This window comes from Temnothorax americanus, unplaced genomic scaffold, assembly GCF_048541705.1.
Source record: "Temnothorax americanus isolate GAGA-0224 unplaced genomic scaffold, ASM4854170v1 Scaffold1, whole genome shotgun sequence".
Taxonomy (NCBI): domain Eukaryota; kingdom Metazoa; phylum Arthropoda; class Insecta; order Hymenoptera; family Formicidae; genus Temnothorax; species Temnothorax americanus.
In genome coordinates, this window is record NW_027509230.1 from 1,149,851 (window position 1) to 1,162,289 (window position 12,439).

A 12,439-nucleotide genomic window follows, 5' to 3' on the forward strand; every position below is an offset into this window, starting at 1 on the left:
GCTATGAGGGGTCGACGTCGCCCAATTAATAATCGACTTCGTCGTGGGAGCCGTGCGCCAGGTCGAGGACCTTAAGGACATTTTATGACTCGTTACAACGATGAGACGATAACCGAATACTTATATACATATTTTTCAGAAATGATTTTCTCGGAAACAACACTTCGTACAAAAAGAATATAGATATTCTAAAAATATTTTTAGTTCATTATTATACAAGAAGAAGTATATCTTGCTGGCAAATAATTTCTCGCTAAGATGATTTTAGTAATCATTTGTGGTAACTGTTTTAGTTTTTACAGCGTTATATCTCTCTCTCTCTCTGTGTGTGTGTGTGTGTGTGTGTGTATACACATATAAATAAAAATCTCGAAGCAGCAACAAGCCGTAAGATACAAGGGACTAAAAATAATTTAGAATTAATATGTTAGGCGCAAATTAATGGAATGCTAATTAATTAAAAACACCCCACGAAGCTTCAGGTAATTCGGAATCAGTTCAATGTTTAAACATTATTACCGCACAATCTTCTATAAGTTTTCTAATTTGTCTCCGTTTAGCACGTGCTTTATCGACGCGATAAAACACGTTTCTTCGCGATAAGTTTTCCATTGATTTTTCCCAGACAACGCCAACCAACGTGTCGATAAAAGCGATTAAAGATAACTCCTTGTCGTCGAGCGCGTAGATTCCTGGAAAAATTTAATTACGCCGCTTCCATCGTTCATTCCGAGCGAAGCCGGGCGGCGCGGTAATAGTTTTGCCGGAGTAAAATATATTTTCCGCGAGGAAGAGAGAGGAGTCGAAGCATCGGCATTCCACGGCTTAATAACGACCCGCGGCGCGCCGCCGCCGGATCCCGTAGGCCGCTCAAAGAGCATACTGTAATTCCGTATAACGGCCGCGCGCAGGGACAATAAGATACATATCCACGGTGTTTAAGACTAACAGCTTTGTGTTTCCTCGTCCATGACACTGTCACTTCGACAGGCGGGCGCTACGGAGACCCCAGCGTCCACGGTCCACGTCAGAACGCGCCCGGTATCGCGCGTCGTATAATAATAATATCCGATGGATGCCATAGGAGCCACGGCGAACTGTTCCCATCAATCGTTAATAGCCCTCTGTCGTATCGCTTGTACATACGAGCCGTACGAGGTGTCCCGGGATGCCTGAGCGGCATTCTCGTTCACGAAGACTTCGAGCAACTTGAAAGAATCTCCTCGTGACGAGGATATCGAGACCTGTCTCGGCCGATCGATGCGTTCGGCGATTTAATCTTCGGGTGAAGAAGAAAAAAACGGAAACGTCGGGGAGAAAAATAAAGATTTGTCTTCAAAATTTAATATTAAACTCGCGGAGAAATTCGACAGGGAGCGATTTCGTCAGTTACGTAAAAGGCGCCGCTGCTGCATCAAAGCAAAGTGACAAGAGACTTTGGTGAAATAACAGCTCGTTTTGCGTTTCGAGTCTTTGTACGCGTGTACTATATATGTATAATTGTATATATGTGTATGTGCGCGTGTGGAGGGATCGTTTGTGCACCGAGTCCGAATTGGTCTGACGTGCACCGGCTCTCGAAGGACTCGAAGCATCATCGCGCGTACAATACTGGCGTACGCATCCAAATAAGAGGACGAAAATATCTTTGAGGCCAGCCGGCCCGACCGGCCGGCGGCCGGCCATCAGCCCGCTGACATCGACGACGATCGATAACGTGAATTTGCGACTTCGTCAGGACACGGGTAAAGTCACAATGTCGTCATATCTCATGCGCGCCGATCGATGAACGCCGGGGCAGGCAGGTATGCGCCGATCGCATCGTTTGCAACATTGTGTCACAGGAGGGCCAAGCATATTAATTTCCGTCCGTCGAGGGGTCTGACAGGCGACGATGGGAGGAGAGGAATCCGGGACCGGTGTCCTTGAACTTCGTTTTCCTCGTCGCGTTTCTCTGCTTCGTTACCGGAAACGCAATTCCTATATTCGATAATCTTTGATAGCGAAATAGCTGTGTCGGCCTACGCGATTACGCTTTTAGATTTACGTGATTCAGTGTACGCATATATACTCCAATACATAGTTGGTATACTAAAAACTAAATCTAGAATATAAAACAATGCAGAAATTATTACATATATATATATATATATATATACTTATTAGAAGAAAAATAAGTGGAAAATATAAATGAAAGATAATACACTTCAATCATATGCAAAAAATTATCGAAGAAGATCAATTATTTCGTTTTCTGAAAAATTTACTTCAAAAATTTATTAAGAAAATTAATAACATATGTATTGTTTTGAACTTTAAACGATTTTGTGTTATTCAAATATGGGTTTAAATTTTAAATTAGGCGTAGAATTTTAATTAGTTTTGCTAATATCACGGATGCACAAAATGCGTTTATATATAATGCTCATATACAATATATACAAAAGAAATATCCGAGGAAATATCATATGTGCAATGTGCCTTGTTTTCTCTGTAATAGAATTGCTTGTACTTCATTTATACTTTCTCCTCTCTTGAAAATCATAATGTATTAGTGCCACTTTTAAAATAAAAAAAGTTCGCGAATATAATAAGAAACAAATCTAACATGTTTCTATATAGAAAAAAGTAAAATCAAAATTCTAAAATAAATCTGAAAGGAAACGATATTCATTGCGCAGTTAGCGATCCGTCCTCCGAAGGTTAATAACAAGATTTCGGATGATAGTAGACATATTATATGATGAGAGAAAGAAGGATATATCCTATCTCTTCCACACGCAGGTTACAGGTTACAGGTTAAGAAGGGACATAGCTCGTCGAGGAGTAGTAAACAGAGATGAGATATCTTCAGTCTCGTAGAGAGATCTAAGGTTGCCACAAGTATCGTTCGGGGACGTCGCACCTTCGCGCATAAGCGGTATTGCAACGGCCACCTCTCTGCCGTGTCTCGAGGATGCAATTAAAAAAGAAGGAGCTGGTGAATGCGGCGACGAGGGACACGCGGGAGAGACGGGGAAACGGAGGGCAGACACCCCGACGAGGAAGCCTTCCAAGTTTCTGCTGTGGTTTCGCGCTTACGAAGCCCGCTTTGTTTTTCTCGCCGCTCCTGGGGCCCGCTTTCTCTCTCTCTCTCTCTCTCTCTCTCTCTCTCTCTCTCTCTCTCTCTCTCTTTCTCTCTCCCTCTCTCTCCGCCGATCCCTCTTCTCTCTCGCACCCCCGCGTGAGCGTGCCACATGAGGACTTTTGCGATCGTGCAGCCTCGACCGATGTGACGGGTTTCATTGAACGGGCAAGATGTCGCGGCAGACCGCAACGCGGGGCTTAAGTGTCCGTTACACGTGGAATATGTCACGAGAAAACAACGTCGACGAGAAGATCGGTAGCTCTTCCCCGTGTAGTTAACCTTCGATTATATTGCTATCCAGCATATCGCTTTCGATATAAACCGAACCCGGAGTTGCGACGTCGATTCTACGGAATGTAATTAATACATGAACAGTTTTTTTAATCGAAGCAATTTGGACAAGGTTACACTTTGCAACTGGTATTAATTTTATCATCTATAGGTATAATACATATGTATGTATAGATATTGTGTTTGTACACAATCTTTCGAAAATGTATTTTCCTGCAACCGCCAGTTTATCAAAAAATGGTTTTAACGCAGTTATAATAATGCTACATTATTATATCAATAATGCTACATTAATATATCAATAATTCTACATTGTTATAAATAATCCTAAAATAAGACAATATAACAAAAATATTTCTTAATCCTCTCTACGTCATGTGTTTATTATCTACTTTTTAAGGAAAAAATTAGAAGATTAAAATGAAAAAGACCATTACCGTTTTACAATTGAACTCTTATTATAACTCTTCTATCTTAATTTTTAAATAAATTAATTTGCTTAACCGCAAACGACATCGATCTCAGGTTTCACACCTGGCGACGGTGGAAAATATCCGCGTTTCTCTCTCTTGCGCGGCTTAAAACTTGGTTCGTTTTACGGCGAAACCGGCGGCTATAGTAAATTTATACCCTTCGCGTATTATCATGACAATGAGAAGCATCTTTTTCTCAAGGTACCACGCCGCGTTCTCTTCGCTAAATCCTAATTTAGCGATTCTCTGTCTCTCTCTCTCTCTCTTCTCGCCGACGGACGCGGCGCAAGACGTCGGGTTTAGGTGGATGCTGGCCTTTATGCAAGATCCGTCAGGTGGCCGGTGATGGATCATCCGTTTTGAAATACGGCTGCTAACTTATTTTTATCTCGCGCCTCGTCTCCGCGGGAGGATTCGTTCAAATTGTATTACATTTAGGGCTCCCGCTGCCCTGTAAGCGCAACAACATTCCTCAGGGGTGCACTTTGCCCCACAACTTACAAGAATTTTCAAGTCTAAAACAACCTTAACATTAATACATTTTATTTATATAAATTAACTTTTATCGTTTACTCCAATCGCTAATTTAATTCCAGTGTTGATTTCTTTAGCGAACGTACAATACAAATTTTTCGTTAGGTTTTACAAAAGATTAATCAAGAGCCGCGCGTCCTCTTTCGACGTATCGAAAGAAGACTAATTTCCGGCAGACCAACGGTGTGAGAGATCGAGGGACACGGCGGATCGATACTCGCCGCCGATCATCGGACAATTAAAATGACATCCCGCGCAGCCACGCTTGCTCGCGCTAAATTATGCGCTCGTCAAGATCTTCTTGTTCGCGAGATGCGTCTCGCGAATAAGAAGATCGTTGTAGGCGCGACTACGTGGAAGAGTAAAAGAAGAGACGCGCGTACGTGCGTCCATATAGTATACAGTGTGCTTCGTGGCAGTCATCGGACATCCCTTTAACCGCAGCTTCTTTACGGCTGACTTGCGAACGATCTTCCCTCAAAGAGAATATTACCAAGATTTTTAACGTCTCACATTTTGGTTTTGTATAACTAACAATGAAACCCTTAATTTCGTTAAACAAACGTAATTTAAAAACGCGTTCTCGTCGTTTATGTATTTTCTAGTTGAATTTATCATAATCGCGTTTTAATTATTAATTACTCAGAAATTAAGTGTTTTGACACTTTTCGTCGAAAAATCTCGATAACAAATCGACGGAAGGGTCCGCGGCGAAGGATATCCGCGGCGATCTCGAGTCACCCCGTGTGCATATATGTATAAGCAGAAGAGCGATCGCGGCAAACGCGCGTGAGGGGAAGGCCGGAGGGAGGGGCGATGAGGATGGCGATGAGAACGGTGGAAAAGACGAGGCAGAAGGTAAGTGGAGTGACGCGCGTGGAAGTAGAATAAGAAGGGAGCAAGGCGAGAGGAGAGAAGATAAAGAGGAACTGAAAGAGACTCCGGATGGAAGACAGATAGAGAAAGACGGAGTGAAAACACGAGGGATGCTGTAGAAGGAGGAAGGAGGAGGAGGTGGCGGTGGCGGTGGCCGGGCGGGAAGAAGGGAGGGGAAGGTGGGGATTGTCTGGCGAAGGAACCTCTAACAACCTATGATCACGTTATTAATTGAAAGAAGACCGCCGATGCTACCGGTTACGCCACTGACTTTATACGCGCGCCGTGTTACGGCCGTGTGGCACCGGCACGGGCTCATTTTTTAACGGAAACATTCTCGTCGATATGTACACGTATACCTGCGCGTGTGCACGCACGCACTTTTTTATATCTCTGGCGCGCGCGTGCGCATTTGCGTGTGTATGCGTGACATATACACGCATGTGAAGTCTCGCGCCGGCGGTACCCTCGTCCGGGGGTGAACTTCCGCGGAGATAAGGAGATACGCGCGAATATAATGAGATTGTAACGAGTTTAACCGTAATTGACGACGGCCCGAAGAGTGGATGTTGAGAGAGGAGATGGGAGAGGACGGGGAGGGAAGAAGGGGAGGAGGCACATCACGTTCTTACGAGAGCCGAGAGTTATTGTGGGGCCTTTCGCGTAAAAGTCGACGATGATCCAGCAAGACGGGTCGCCGCGGGACGAATGGGGTATCTTTTTTTTTATGCGATATTTTATTAATACATCGCGTGAGCTATTTATACAGCGTCTCGCGGTATTCGTCGCTCGCTTGCGAAAGTCGCGTTCGTACGGCGAGTTATAAATTATCACTGTAAATATATCCTATTATCATATTAGCACAACAGTAAATGATATTTACCGCACAGTAATTTTTGACATTTCTGCACATGTAACTTCTATTTCTATATCCACGGGTTTCAATATTCCCGAGAATTTAATTTTGTTATTTCTCAAGACGCAATATATATATATATATATATATGCACTAAAGATATTATAAAACTAATATAATTCTCTAGACATTTATAGCCTTTCAGTGTAAAATATACGATTCTTAAAATGTCTCATGTGCTTATAGTTTTAAGTAGTATGCCCGGAAAAGTTTCATGGCCAAGTCTGGTGTCAATGCCGATCCCGCCACTGTTAAATATTAAAGGATGAAATTTAAACCAATGCCTTAAGTTAAATAACATTTTGTTATTTTTAACTACCATGTGTGTCAAAATTTGTTATTTTAATACAAAACAGTATTATTTTAACTCCATTTGGTTTAGTTAAATTAACATTGTTTTAGTTAAACTAACGACATGTTGAGTTGGAGCAGTGACGACTTATAAGAATAATTAAAAGTGACTCAAATTCAGTATAATTTGACATTATACGAATTTAACAGTGGAGCAGTTCCATGCTGAACTTCGTGCTCAATGCGTTTTATCCCAAAATATCTCCATCTATTCCTATAGCAGATTTTCGTTCAATTCTTGCAAATTTTGTATTCCATTTCAGATAAATCATCACTGACAAGATTAAACATATCGACGTATTCTAATATCTAATACACGATATATCTATATAGGAATATATATGTTAAACATACACATTAAGAATTCTCAATATCGCGAATAAACACGAACTCTGACAGGAGTTTATTTTACAGTTCAAAGTTCGAAGGATGGAAACGAAGGGTGAATACTCGTCTGAAATTTTCATGATCGCTAAAGCGAACTGAACGACACGTCCATGGTATCGATCGAAGACGATCGAGCAAGAGTGGCATGATAAATTCTCGCGGCATGACGTGGTGGTAGCCGCGCTATTTGATCGTGGGGTCTTAGTTATTGCCGGGTAGACCCCCCCCCCTCGATATCGTGCTTCCGAGGGAGAAAGTCGCTAGTCAATTATAACGTAGCGAGCGGCATGGCTTATGGCAATACGTGTATTTCCCGGGAGGGCCGTGTGCGTTTCAGTTATGTGCTGGGATATGACAATCGCTACGGGAGAGGAAAGTCGAGTCCCCTGGCCGTCCTAGGGTTTGCAGACTATCGCTGGAAGTACTCAGAGTCGGCTTTAAAGACAAATCTCTCGCAGAAAAAAAAAGAAGCTTTAATTATTAAATTTAATAATATATTGTGTTAACACAATAAGCAATATGTAAAAGAAGTGCGATGAATTTCGTTTTTATTTTAAGAAAGAACTCGTTTTTAAATTGACCGAAGAAGACGTGCGATTAAAATTACACTCGATGCATCGTGTACATCTAACGCTATAGTGCGGAATACCCGTGAGATCAAATCGGAGATCCATATGAGGAGGAGGTAAATTACGACACGGGAAGACTGAGCGATGAAATTGGAATCGCTCTAGGAATTTGAAGTCGAAGAGTATCGGAGTCGCGCCAAACCGATTGTATAGAAGATACGATGCACATATATACGCTACGGGCGAGAAGCCCGGGATCCAAGCGCGGGCCTGACCGCGCTGGAAATGGGGCCCGCGCTCGAGAGATGTAGAGAATGAGAGGGAAAGAGAAAGAGGGCTGGAGAGAAGGGAGAAGAAAAAGAATGCGCCGGTCTCTCGAGCAACTCTTGCGCGACAGTCCGGAGTGTAGGCACGGTTATATGCGTATATGAGCGTGCAGGCGCGTAGAACACGTTCCGCAAAGGGAAGAGAAAGGAGGAGGGTAAGGGCAACGGGGTAACGCGGGGTACGAGACTGCGGGCACGGCCGTGCGCTGCTTATCAGAAAAATTTGTGGCGCGCGGGGCGCGCATCCGTTCGCCGCTTTTGTGCGGGCGAGAAGTTAAATTCATTGGTTATTATCGTGAATCGTATATACTGTGCAGTTTTGACGCGTCGCGACACTCGCTTTGTGCGATAATAAGCACATTCGAATCCTTCTTTGGAAAATTCTCCAACAGTCGTATAAAAGTTCGAATTGCCTTCAACACTGTTCGAAACAGGAAAGTCTTTAATATTGTGAAAAAAGTTTTAAAAGTATTGAATATCTTAAAACTCTTGAAAATCTAGAAAATTTTTCCCTGCGAATACTCCAATATATGCAAAAGACGTCAAAAATTCTTAAAGATAAAATTGCTATTTGTACATACAGAACAAAAAAAGTGTCAAATCAAGAAACTTATATACTCATCATATATATACGCAACAATTTGTAATCTTGAAGTAAGAATAGCGCATAAACGAAGAAAACTTGTTCGAATGAAGAATGATTTAGTTCAACCGAGTAGTTCAACCAAGAAAATAAAGTTGAAATAAAAAATTGAAATTTTTATAAGAAGATTATAGATTATTATACGTATATACGAGTATATTAGTCTTGATTTGACACTTCTTTTTTTTTTATGTGTATAAAACAAGGCAGATTGAAATAATAATGTAAGGCGTTATAAGAGAAAAAACATATTTTCGAAATACTCAAGACGCTAACAAATTTTGAATAATATTTGAGATATTTTCAGATTCTCGTTATATATAGTTTGAAATGATTAGATATGAATTTATCGCTAGTTTTTCGCGTGATCTATTCGTAGAAAACGGATCAAATCGCGGCGTTTTATTAGCTATCTCGATAGTAAGGCGCTAAAACGTAATATATTATCACCGATGGAATTTGCATAAAGTTAATACTAATGTTAAAGATTCTGAAAGTGCGCCAATAATAAGGTACCGAAGAACAGAAATTTTGGTTACACTTTCGTTCGCTCGTCGACAAACTTGGCATGACGTTTCACTATTTCGTCATCAAATATTGGACTTTATCGTTTGAAATTCTTTTCTCTCTTCATATTTATTTGCTAAAAATATAAAACACGAGAGAAAAAAATTATTAATCTCGGTCGATCTTGCTTGTACGAAATACCTTAATCGTTGCGAAATATACCTGAATCCGGAAAGATCTACATTTTTTGGCGTACCTATCTCTTCTCACCGTTCGGGACCGTTCGGAAATGTCAATGAGGATACGAAAATAATGGTCCGTCCGGCACGGTAATGTATAACCAAGGACGTTGTGTATCGCTTCACACTCGTGACGTCATCGGGCGCCTCTTTCGCAACGTATAGCGATCGATCTCGGAAAGGACCGCGTGGCGGTCGTCGGAGAAATTCGCTTATTCGCCACGCGCGCGCATTTATCCGCGTATTTCGACCTCAGAAACACACGAACGCACGCTGAATTATCCCTTGTTTATTATCGCATTGTCGCGTCCCGCTCCCCTGTTCGCCTCGGGGACGTAAGTTATTTTCTCCTTTGATTTACCGTCTCCGCCGGTTGCGAAAACGAGGGTGGCTTATTTTTTTTTTCTTCTCTCTCGACACACGCACGGCCATTCGGCTCGCCGCGCGCAATTCTTTATGTGAAAAGCCCGACGCGCGACGCCTGCAAAGGCCTTTCGGGTTTCGCGCGACCCGAAATTTCGCAACGAATCGCGCGCCGGCGATTCGATTTGCGCTTATTCTTCGATTTCTTTCTCGAGCGAGTGATGTGAAACGGACAGGTCCGATTCTCCCAATTAGACACGTCCGACTTGTACAACATAATTAGTCGGTGGAGAATCGATGCAATCACATGATTTTTTTAAGTACCTAACTAATTTGATTTAGCTATATTCATTGCTAAAGAAAAAACATAATATATCTTACGATTATTCGATGTGTTCAAAATAGAGATAAAGTCATTATGCGCTCACACGCGCACACTTATATCTCACGTTTTATCGTTCTCTTTGATAATTTGCAATTAAATAAAGATTAATAATATTGCAAATATATATCATTTATCAGACAAAGATAAATGCAAAAGTTCTATTTTAATTCTGGAAACACGTTGTGCAGCATTGCGATCAATAAAAAAAGTTTTACTCTATAAATTTAGCGGACTTATAAGGCTGGGTTGTATTTTACGCCCCACGCGAATAACGTAGATTTAAAAACAATTGCAGAGAGTCCAAGTAACGTTTTACGAAAAATTATCGTCATTATTTTAAAAGAGAATCTGTTGTTCGATCGATTATTTTATCTCGGGATTTAACGCGAGTCTGTTTCTTTGTTAAGAACACAAATTGAGACTGGTTTTTATACGCGTACTCAGATTGCGGAATAAAACTCGCGTGTAAAGCCTCATATATTGTTGCAAGTAAAACGATTTAATACCTCGCGCGAATATCGGCATCGCGCACTCTGACAGATACGCGTCACCCTCGTAAATTTAAAAACTCAATTACTGGTTGAAAATTTCGTAACTCTTATAATACATATGCGTACGCACGTATATACGCAGGGGCTTTCCCACAGACGACTTGCGTCACTAACGAATTATCCTCGAAGAAATTTCGTGACGATATATTTTCGTTACTTACCGTTGCCAATAATTTAATTAATTGTTAGACACGTTGAACATAATAATAATATTGCACATCAATAGATATATATCATTAATTTAATTTAATTATATAAATTGAATCGTAATAAATTCAAATTCGTTTTAAATTATCTGAGAAAAAGTTAATTAAACTCCGATCTGTCTTCAATTTTTACAAGTTCATAAATGTATATTCTTTTTGCGCTAATAAAAATGACTACTTTTTCTATAAAGTAAGCGTTCAATTTATTTATTGAATTTATTCTGTCTATTTTTTTTTTTTTTATTATGAAACAACAGCTATTAATTTCAGTAGCCGCGATTGGTCACCACGTATATTATTATAAAATGTATTTACTTGAGATTTTTGTTGGAAGAAAAACGTCACGTTTTAGAGATTAGAGCAAAAGAGGGGCTAAAAGCTTGTTACGCACCTATTGCAGACCCAGTCTGCAATAGATTAGACCGCTACTGACGTACGCCTTCTTTGGGACACTCCGTATGTATATCGACATACGCCGCGCATACACATTTCTCGCTCTCGGCCGGAGGCTGTGGGCCGCGCGATAATACTACGCGACATTCCTCGATTTTCTGCGTCTCCAATAACGTGGGTAGTCGGTTTGATATTTGTAACCGCGTCCCGGCACGTGTCTCGACCCCTGCCTCCTGAACCTCGCGAGTTAAGTTTACAATTTCGTGTGACGACCGGTCGGTTCTCGAAAGAGGAGTCCCCGGATAAATAACTTTCTTATCTTACTTTTAAATAGTAAATACTTAAGTACTTCCGAATGGTGCGCGGCGATATTCGTATATTTCATTGTAATTTATATCCGGTGATATCTATGTTATTACATTTAGAATATTTTTAGTCTCTATTGAAATAAAAATATATAAAACGTACAGACACGCACGTGTTGCATTTAAATGTAATTTTTTCGAGGGGAGACAACACTGTCGTCGTGGAAATGTGCAATCTCAAGACATCCCGTGTGTCTTATTACCGCAGGGACAAATGTTACGGCGATTTTATCGAGAGCTGAGAGAGAGAGAGAAAGAGAGTCGCCGATAAGTAGTTGCGTTTTATCGCGAGACCCCTTCGGTATCTATAGAGAGCGCGAGGATTAAATAAAAAGATACGCGAGGGAAAAAAACAGAGGAAGCCCTAACGCGCTCCGCGTGCTTCGAAACGCTCGCCTCGGCACGGCGACGTAAAAGCATTTACCACATTTTATGCATACGCCTGGCTCGCGCGAGAAGTTCCGCGCGACGCACGGCTTGTCGCTCGTAGCGAGAGTCGCGCATCACCGATTTATCATCCGAGGTGAATTTTTGTCGCGCGCGAGATTATCGCGTGCTAATTTCCGATCCTTCCGCGTTCTTGCTTCTAGAAATTACCGCCGAAATTATCCCGCTGATTAGAACCGCGCGGAATTCGCGGGGCGTCACTCGGGAAGTAGCCGAGATAAAATAGCTCCTTCATCGTAGTCATTTTGAACCTACAGAATGGAATAAATTAAACACTGCGCCGTAGAAGAAATTCGTTCTTTTTATTTTAGCATATACCGCAAGAATTCCAAGTAAATTTCCTTTTCACACAAATAGCCTCCTATGTCGAGGTCTTCCAAATATATCACTGATCCACGTGACGAGTAAAATTTTCAACTTTTTTTATAATATTATTCTTACACGTTTACAAAGGTATATTCTCGTGATACTTCACGTTGATAAAAATAAC

At 41.3% G+C, this 12,439-nt stretch overlaps 1 protein-coding gene across 1 annotated transcript in view; it reads right to left on the reverse strand.

Moving 5' to 3' along the window:
• The window catches only part of Ft (cadherin-related tumor suppressor fat), a 99,416-nt gene that overhangs the window by 36,759 nt on the left and 50,218 nt on the right, over positions 1-12,439 (reverse strand). The window lies entirely within an intron of this gene.